The following is an 11,108-nucleotide window of genomic DNA, read 5'->3' as shown; positions in this document are numbered from 1 at the left end:
AGATTATCATCCATGTCTCACTCTCCAAAGAAGAGGAAATGATGGAACTCTCTTCCAAAATCATGTACAATCATTATCCTCAAAAAATTAGGAAATAGGCTTATGTTCAATTAAGTATGGTAGTTGCCTCCTTTCAACATATGGAGTAGAACTCCATCACTATGGCGAGAAACCAATGTCAATCATGTTCAATGGGTTCTTTGTCATGAGAAGATGCATGTTCTTCATTAAAAATATCCTAAAATTCTTACTTATTCCTATATTGTACTATAGGAACAATATCAAAAATTTCACATCTTTCAATGAAATCTTCATGACAAAAATGGAGAAATCAAATTATGCTCACACAAAGATTCATCAAAAGGACTTATCTCTTTACAAGATTTATCTATATCAATCTAAAGATCACCAACAAAAACCTTAGAGTACTTCTCACCTAAAGAAATTTGTTCTTCATTCTCTTTCCTAACTAACCCATCTTCTTTGGTTGATTTATCTTCCTCACTAACCTCACAATTGTGATAAGTATCCAAGTCATTTGACATTTGGCTAACTTATCTTTCTCACTAACAATTGTGATAAGTATCCAAGTCTTTTGACATTTGAAACAAATTATTCTCTTCTGTCATCTGATTCTTACTCTTTTTGGAATACCCTATAACCTGTGAATTTAGTTTCTCTTCATTACCTACCCTCATTTCAATCTTTCCTTCCATGCCTAGTTCAAAATTTGTTCAACTATAGGCTAATTAATAATTGTTGAAAACTCCTCATAAATACTTCTAATACTTCACTTGTAATTCCACCATCTCTTTCACTCTTTCTTTGTGATGTAAAAGTGGTTGCCTTGATTGGTACTAATTAAGCATATTTTTTCTACATTGTAGTGTTCTTCTTAACTTTGCAAGGTCCTTAGTTATTTTCTCCTAGCTAAGTATCCTTTCCTTCATGAAGAGGAAAGGCTTGTAGGTAACAATCTTCCATCATTTATTGAGAATTAATGTAATTTGTAGTTGTAGTAAACTAATTTCTACCCTTGTGATGGCAAAATCAAGGCTCGCATACTACTAGAAGAACCTAAGCACACCCCATTTCAAGCACTTACCCAAAATGTGGACCCCTTTTTTTGCTTTTGCATTTTTTCTTTTCTCTAGTTAGGTTTCCCTTGGATTCTCAATATGTCAGATTGTGTTTCACTTTTTTTTAGTGTTCCCCATAGTTGGGATTCATCCTAAGTGATCCCTCTAAGTCTTTATATTCATTAGGGTTTTCTTGCATTTGTTAGTTTTGTGATTTTTCTTCTAAAATTTCCAAGTCCTTTGTTTTAAGGTGTTTTTGGAGTTCTTTCTTGTTCCCTTTTGTAGACACTTAAAATCATCCCAAACACTATATTATTTTATTTAATATTTCCCTTGACATTATAATTAATTGATTAATTATATTGGTCATACTCTTCTACTTATTTAATTAAAATTATTTAATTAAATAAGTTTACTTTCCTAAGGTATTTAAATTAAATTTAAATACTTCCATACCTAATGTGTTAAATTTTATTTAATGCATGACTCTCCATAAATCCCCTTTTAAATAAATCTTATTTATTTAATTCCCTCCATCTCATTAATTTCTCTAAACATATGATTAAATTAAATCTTATTTAATTTAATCTTAAACCTAGCCTAAGACCTAGTCTACACCCATCACTCTCATCCTTCTAAGTTTGCTTACTACTTAAACCCACTTATTTATCCTAAACACCTTGCTAAACACTTTTTAGCTCCTAAGTGTTTACTCACACATGTGAGAAACTCTTGATCCAATAAAGCTTCCATTTTATTATTTTATTCTTACACCTCTTACATCTCTAACACATTTGTCCCCATTTCCTTTCTCCTAGGTTCCTTGAACCATCACTTTCATCCAAAAGGATTTTGTTGACCTTTGCACGGCTTGTCTCCTTAGCCTATGTGTCTCCTTTGTGGCACCTATGTGGATGCCACATGGATGCCACCTCCCCAAGGCCTCTCTCAAGCCTATAAATAGAGCCCTTATCTCAAGCATTATACATCTCCCTTATTCACATTGTTATCATGCTAGTTTGAGTTTAGAGCTTTGTAGCGATTTTCATGTTTGCATACTAACCTGTGGTAGTTGATAGCTCTCATTTTATTTGCATTATTAAATTAATTTCTTTCTTGCATTTCCACCTTCATATCCTTGAATGCTTTCAAGCATGGCTCCTTCCACAGCCATTGTTTGAGGTGTTCTTCATTCATTTAGCATAGGATCATTATCACACTTGCATTTTCAAGAGGTTCAATATAGTTGTGTTTTGGGAGAGCACATCAACATCCCTCTAATCTAAACACACCAACAAGGCCTCTCATGGGTTCCTTTTTTGAGTTGTTTGAGGTTTCTTGAGGACTAGATCTTTTGGTTGCTTTGAGTTGCAAAACTTAAGCAAGTGTTAGTTAGTTTACATTTTTATTGTTGAACATTTAATATATGCATATTGGCTAACATTTGGTTGTTTTCTCTTACTCCCAATAGGTCTAGTTTTCTTGCATATATTTAAGCACACCTGGTGGGACCCACATCCCTATTCTCTTCTCAAAATTCTATAAAAAAATTGTAATTTATTACAAAAACCTCGCATTGTCGTCTTCACTAAATGCAGTGTCATCTATGCATTATTGTTTCTGTAGATCGACGTCTACGCATATCAACATCTGCACATATTAATGTCTCTAATTTTGCATTTTGAACTATTTTGTACTAGAAATAGAGTTTTAGCATCTGTGTCGGTTATTTTGTCATCTTTGTTGTGGATGACTTCTAAACCTACTGAACAAACTATATTGTCATCTACAATTTTTACTGAAAACTATCATCTACATTTTACATACTATCATCTGTGTTCAAAATAATGTCATCTGCAAGTTAAAGTTTTGTCATCTGTATTGTGTGTTAGGTGTCTTTTTTCATCTACATATTTTAGTGTCTCTAGACGTGAACTATCGTCTATGCCTGACAAAAGTACCACTAGACTGCAAATCGTATCTTATTGTGTTCTGTCATCTGTGTAGTTTAGCATCTATGTGTTCTATTGTTTGCACCTATAAACTACCATCTATGATTTCTAATAGATTAACTAAATTTTAAACACATTATTTTTTGACCAGTTGATTTGCAGGATTTCTAACAAATTGATATTGCAGGAAACAAGACCTTGAAAGACTTAAAAACAAACCCATAGTGATTTTTATCACTTAGGAAATTTGTAGTGATTTTTATCACTTTAGAATTAAAAAGTTAATGAACTTGCATGAATTACCACTTTTCTTTCAAATGCATGTTGCAAATTAACAAGTAAAATCCAAACACACTCTTGAATGTTTTAATGGAAAAAACTACATCCAATCTTGAATGTCTTAAAAGAATTTACTCACATTTCATTGGAATAGATGTTTAGATAGCAAACTCAATCTTGAATGCTCTTAAGAAATTGACATGTTTTTCATTAGAATTTATGTTTAGGATAGCAAACACACTCTTGAATGCCTAAGGTTAATGAAGCTTGTGATGAAACATTTGGATTTGGTGCTTAAAATGAATTCACACACTCTTGAATGACTTAAAAGATATTGGTTTTATTTTCAGAAATTTGTTTATGCACATGCTCGATTTACTTTTTGTTGACGAATCCGCTCTTTTATTTATGTTGACAATGTTGTCAAGTTGGAAAGAACAATGCATGCTTAAGCATGTGTCTCTTCAAGAATAGATTACAAAACCTAAAGCTTCATTGGAAAGAACAAGTGTCTTTTAAACCCCGAGGCCACTTACGTATTCTCTCCTCTCATGCCTTCGGGTGATCTTGAGTGCACAACAAATAAGTGGTCTTGTTTTTCTTTTTTTTAGGAGGCCTTATTAGGGATTTCATCACCCCTTGGGATGCCTCAACTCTAATATTCTAGCAAAGTATAAGAATTGGGAGGTGAATCGAAAGACATCTCTCTTGGAAGTAAAATCTTGTCACTCTTGGCTCAGCCCCAAAGAACTTTATACCTTTGGGAAGTGAAGGCAGAGATTTAGGTTACCATCTCCCCTCTAGCTATGTGGCATTATTTTCTTTCATCTACAGATTTGGGCCTCACATACCTTGAGAATATAGAGGATGCCCTCTAGATAATCCTTGTACATCTTAGCGGTAGCCTTATTAGGATTTTTGATGTGTCCTATGTGCCTGATTGTTTAAACATTCAAAACCAACATCAAACATCAAACAAGTGGAAAAATGAGTGAAATTGTGAGCTAAAATTTTATTGAGTGAAATAGTGGTAAGTGGATCCTCTTGAATCATGGTTATTTTCAATAGTTCTACATTGGGTCTAGCATTTGAAATTGGTTGAGTCTAATTACAACTTGTTGCAAAAATTTTGTGCTTGAAACTTAGGTCTTGTTTTGTTCCTGCCATGACCGACAAAGTCAAACATAAGAAGGTGAAATTCTCCAAACCATTTATCTACAAGGAAAGGAAGAACCTAGCACATAGTGATAAACAATTCCGATATGCTATCAGAGACATCCAAAAAGAAGAAGCTAACAAGACCGTTATGATAGAATTGAATATAATGGAAAACTTTAAAATCGGTCTACCTTCCCTGGAGTGAACCCAAGATTTTTTTTTCCCAGTAAATGAGGATTGAGTTAACCATATACATGACCACCACACCTTCATTTTCCACATCAACCCCATTTTTTCCAAATTTCTAGTCTTCTATTTGCAAAATTTCCTAAGAGCTCTATCATTTGAACCTAAAAACTTTGGCATAAGAAAACCTTTAGAGATCACAACACTAGACCTTTTATCCATAATCAAACATCTATCACTCACTCATTTGGGATCACAAGTCTATCTCCAAATAGTGAGTAATCAATTTGGTGTACTATCTTGCCTAAAGATCACTTGACTATCTTTGGTAGGAGAAAGATACTTTTATCCTATAATCACACTTTGTTTGCTAAACCAAGGTCTTTGTTTACATTTAGGTTTTTGGCCCCATTTATCACATAAGGTTTAGTAGATCTTCTTCACATTCTTCTCTTTCTTTCATAGTCTTTCACTCATTGGTTTGGTAACTATTGTACGTTACATACACGAGCTGGCTAGTTCACATTTAATCCCATGTCACGTTTGTTAAAATTGTTAATGAAACAAGGAATGGAGAATCCTTTTCCTCCACACACAACTTCATTAGGGAGCACATTTCCCTTATATTCAAACTTTGGCATGCCTAGTTTAACATCTACACAACAACTACAAGATTCGTTCTACAACACAACTTTGGGAAACAATTCACATGATGAAAAAGAAGTGTACCGAGATGAAGACCCTATTGACAACAACAATATCCCTAGTGATGTTTGAACATTCCTTGTAGATCCCTAAAATTTGGAAATGATGGAAAAATCCATTAGGGCAAACAAAACTAAGATCTTCCTAAACTTGGTTAAAGATGGTATTAATGTTCCTACGAGCTTTGATGAGGCCACCTTGTTTAGATAGATTACGAAGGGTGGTGCTCCCATATTGCCAAACAAAACCCAGGCATCTAGCCAAGGACCCATAGTGACAACTAGTGCTACATCCACATTAAGTGGCACCACCCAACCCGCATTCCAATTAAGTGTAGAACATATCCAAAAAATCATTAGTGTCATATCCAACACTACTACGCATGCTAGTATTCTACAGTCCACCTTAATGGGTCCAATTGTCGGATGCTTAAACATTGGGCAAGTGTCTACTTAATAGATGGCAATTCCAACACAACCAATGTATTTTTCTTATTCACAAATTCCAACAAGTATGGTGAAAACATTTGTGCCAATTCCAATGATTGCATATCAATACATTGGCCAAAGTGGGGTACTCCCACCACCTCACAATACGTTCAAAACTCCTTATAACTTGGGAGATGGATTTACAAATTCTCAACAGTCACAAGTGCAACCAAACCAAGATTTAGCCCAGCAGTTGCATGAACTCCGAAACTTGGTACATTCCATGACCAACAAAGGGGTGAAATATTTCCCTTTTGAGGAGGTTTGTCCCTTTCCGTTTGATAGATCTATTAGCATGATACCATTCCCACCAAACTTTCAGATTCCTAAATTTGACAAATACATAGTAGAAACATGTCTTATCACACATCTTAAGGAATTATCAGTTTTGTGCCAAGAAGTGGCCTATAATGAAGATTATCTTAAGAGGCTCTTCACATAAAGTCTTAGAGGCCCCGCACTAGAATGACTAATGAACTTACCCAAGGGTTCCATTAACTCTTTCAATGATTTAATAGGTAATTTTGTAGCACAATACTCTTACAACATTGAAGACCATGCCTCATTAAGTGATTTATGCAACACAAAACAATGAAACGGTGAAACATTTTGCAATTTTCTACAACGGTGGAGACATCTTGCTAACTGCATGCCCTACAAAATTGAGGATTCCTGTAAGGCCCACACTAACACCCTAGTCTAGATCCTGATGAAATAAATATGGTTAGGAGATAATTGAGTTATGATTGACATTTTTGTTTTTACTAATAATGATTTAAGGGATCCTATAGGAGGCTAATGTAGATTTTGATACTCTATCCAATAACATTGGGTCGACAAGATAAGACCACATGGAAATGAGATTTGAAATGTTCAAGACAAGAACCTGACCATGAGACACTATAGATGATCTACTAGGTAGTTAGGAAGGATAAAATAACATTCATCCTACTAAGAAAAACTATGAGCATAGGCTATGATGGTGATCAGACATATGGATATGTTAAAATTGGTTCTAAATTATTATGACCTAATTATTGAAACATACTAACAGTCTGTGGAGTTAAACCTGGAAAATTGCACAAACCCTTCATAATGTGATAAAGGGATATTGCTAGGAATGTTACTATGTTTAATTTGATCTAAAATTACTAGTTAACCGGTCTGCACATTAGTGATTTTCACTTAGGACATATATGTTAAGATCCATTTTATATTGTTTTTACGATTCACTAAAGATGACTTAGAGTTTCATTGTTATGTGAGAAAGAGTTGTGATGATACTCTGATTGAAAATGATTTATATTAAGAAAGATTATTGTTGATACACATATTCGATATTTAAATGCTTTAAATATTTTATGAGAATGATAATGCAATGTTTTGAATATGCAGTTAGATGAAAGTTAAATGGAATATGATATTGCAATGTTTTATTGATAGTACTTAGAACATAAATGATTAGATGATAATTCATTGTATACATTAATGAGAAGTATGAGATATTGGATCTATGTTGTACATATTTGTATGTGTCCTATATTACTTTATTGGGTTACTGATGTTTAAGTTGAGTGTGCAAGAAATTTGAACCATGGAGATTAATGGGGAAACAAGGTTCAATCTTATGTGAACACAATAAATCCAAGGTGAATCTTTCAAAGATTCAAAACCTCGTTGTATTGTGTTTATTTCGTAATGTGATTGTGCATGAGTGTTATGGTCAGAGAGCATGAGTAATTAGAGACATGTCATCATGATGTGTGAAGTGTTTTAATGTGTGTGTGTGTGTGTGTGTGTGTGTGTTTGTGTGATTTGACACTTGTATTGTCTATGTGTAAATGACATGTCAAATATGGTTCTTTGGCATGAGGTCACTTAACCTAAGCCTAATCCTCATTGCAAAATAAATTAAACCACCTTGGAGAGTGTCAGGAAGAGTCGCCTTCTTGACGGAATTCAAGTTATAAGTTGATAGGAACTTTAGAGAGCCTAAAGTGATTCCTAACTATTAATTTTGTGAAAATAAGTTACCCACATGGTAATAGTATGGGTTGGGGGTTTAAATATAATCATAAGTGGGTCTAGGGGACCTAGGGGACCCTTAAAAATAGTCATTTCCAAGCCAATTCGAAAATCATATTGTCACATGACTTCTTCCCTCATTACACTACTTGGTTAAGTTCTTATTGGTGGGAAGATACAAGAAAGTAAGAGGGGTAGGTGAGGATGAAAGTGGAGGTCTTTATAGGGAGCTTGTGCCGACCTTGGTGATTATTCACCCACTCTCTAATTTTAGAGACAGACGGGGATTGGAAAGGAGAAGTTTGGAAGCCAGGCAGGAAGAGGTCTTCATTCCATTGCCATAGCTTGTAAGTAGGTTAGTGCTTCATGCCATGCTTTATTTATATCAGATAGCTGAAATTGGAAATCGTAAGAGTGCCTTTTGTAGGATGTGTGAGTGATATGGCATCATGTATTATTCTTGGGATTCTTGTGTTGTGTTGTATTGGAAGTGTGTGTATTGTTCATGCAATTTCTTGGGGATTCTTTTAGATTTTCTTGTTTTGTTTGGATGTTGAAGTTTGGTCATGGGTGTGAAGGCTTCACTCACCCTTGGGAGGGAAGAGTAGGCCTTGGGTGAAGGGGTTAGTTGGGCTTGAAATATAGTTGAGAACCTTGGAGTATGGGCTCCATTGTATGCCATATTCTTTCATAACTTGTTATGGACAATAAGGAGAATGATGGTGTGGTAAGAAGGTTGATGAAATATGGAAATCCTAGGATGCTTTGGTTGATGGTATTATGATTGGAGTATGTTTGTGAAAGCCTCAAAAGGGCATGAAATTTTTTGTTTTGTGAAACCCCCGAAAGGGCATGAAAAATGGTTGTTACAGCTTTGGTATATTTTGGCAAGTCTCCTAATTGAAAGCCCACCTTCACCCAATGTTATGATTCCATTTGTGAATCATTGTGCAAACCTTGGTTGGGTAGTAAATGTGTTGTAAAATCAGTGATCTTGTTAGTTCATGTTGTTGTGATGATGGTTGGATGTATCCTTGGTTAAGCGTTGTTTCCCCTATCGCGGGGGTGGCCTCTCTGAGGCCTAGGTTGGGAGGTGAGCCTCCATGGTTCATTATTTTTACCTCTTATTTGCAGGACCCTACTGGATGATCTTGAGAATTTGGAGCTCTTATTGTTCCTCCATGTGCATAGGAGATAAAGACCTTCTTTTTTGTATCCAAGTTGAGGTTATGAGCAAACTCCATTCTATTATTGAGTCTAAATGTATTGTAAGAAGGTATAATTGTCTTAATTAACTGTCATTTGGAAAGGTTGTGAGTGTCCATGTGTAGTAAGAAGCATATCCATTGTGTATATTTTGATACATTGATTTCATCACCTTTATGTATTATAGGAGTATCATGGAAGAGGAATCTATTGTGATAATTTAGTTGGATTATTGTCTTGGATAGGAGCATCTCTCTAGAGTTTAGAATACTTGAGGTTTGGAGTGGTATATAGAAGGATTTTCCAAACAAAATTGATATCATAGAAGAGATAATATTCATAGGAAGGATTATCCTGGTTGATTGTTATTATCATTTTAGTTCCATTGTATACTAATTGTGAATGTACATTCAAATTTAAATCTGCATGAGAATATAATGTTGATCCTTGAGAAAATGGTTTCTAAATTACATAATTCATAGATAGGGATAATCCAAATAATTTCATATAAAGTCTTGTCCTAAAATTTTTGTCTATTGGATTAAGTTTAATGTTTGAATGTTAAATATATCACAATTTTAAAACAATACTTAGTTTATAATTATCTCCAAATTACCCTTGCAATAACTTACCTTGAATATTCTAGATTACAAAAGAAGAAAATCAAAGGAATAATATAGAATGTATAAGAGCATGAGAATAACTTGTTGTAGGTGTTCATTTATCTTTCTGGATTTTGTATGGGAATGCAGAATTAAATCCTAGGTCTATTACAAACCAATAAAATATTCAAAGATAACCATCCAATTCCATGCAAGGTACTAGTAAATGCAATAGACTAAAGTAGATGGGACATAGTCTAAGTCCACTTCCTAGAGAGAGATCTTAATTAAATAATAATAATAAAAGCTTTGCATGCCTAGGCACCATCCTCATTATAGTGGTAAAACAAAAAAACAAAACCCAAAAAAAAAAAATTGTAAGTCAAATCTGCCAAAGGAAACAGAGGGCCCACATGGCGCATACCCTTCTTAATATGGAATGATGCTAATCCTTGACTTTGGCACAACAAACCCATGTCAGCAACTCATGCTTGGCGCCTAATGCTTGGAAAAAGTGGAAGTTTTTTTTAAATGGAATTCTCCACCCACCAACTCACATTAAAGGAGGATAAGGAAAGTCATAACATGTGTAAAAGTTGAAGTTAATGCCATGGTTGACTTTCCAAGAAAGACAAGTTGTCACTTGACTTGATGTCCTAGGGGGATGTGACACATGTCACCTCACTTTGGGAGAAGGGAAAAGGGTACATAAGCTTCCAATGGGGGGGGGGCGGGGGGGAAGACTTTGCATTAAAAAGAAACTAATAGTTAGTATAGGGTGGTAGATTCTTAGTCTTATAGAATAAGGGAGGTCTCATTAAATTTGAATTTGAATTTGTAATTTCTTGTAAAATCCATGTGTTAATTTTAATGTGGTCAAGATTAGTGTTAGGATCTAAGGATAGGTAGACACTAGGAATTGGAACTTCTATTATTAATGGGGTAGTTGAAAAGGGATATTCTAATATTATTGGAATTATAATATGATAAGAGATCAATGATGTCATAGGGTGGTATGACTATAAGATAAAATAAGAAAGTAATTATAAGATATATGGAAAGTGGCCAAAAAAAAAAATTTATCATTAGTTAGTAATCCACATAAATTGCTAGTTAGCAAGCATTCAATAACATGTATTGGTAGTGTGTTAATGTAGTATGGTTAGGAAATAAGTGGTACAAATGGGAACAAGTTAGTTATTAATAAGTCATTCATGAGTTTGAAAGTATTAATGAAGGCAAGTAAATAATAATTTGTGAATGGACATAGATAAAATTGGTAGTAGTTATGATAGCATATAAATGATCAATTGAGGAGTAATTAGTATCAGTTAGTGAGTGTTAGTTCGGTCCAAGATTAACATGAGAAATTGGATATTTATTGACATATTTCATATAGTATCCTCACCATCATTTAAGATCAATACA

Source organism: Cupressus sempervirens, chromosome 3 (assembly GCF_028749045.1).
Source record: "Cupressus sempervirens isolate cs-2001-9-10 chromosome 3, ASM2874904v1, whole genome shotgun sequence".
NCBI classification, from domain to species: Eukaryota; Viridiplantae; Streptophyta; class Pinopsida; order Cupressales; family Cupressaceae; genus Cupressus; species Cupressus sempervirens.
This window is presented reverse-complemented; position numbering follows the sequence as displayed.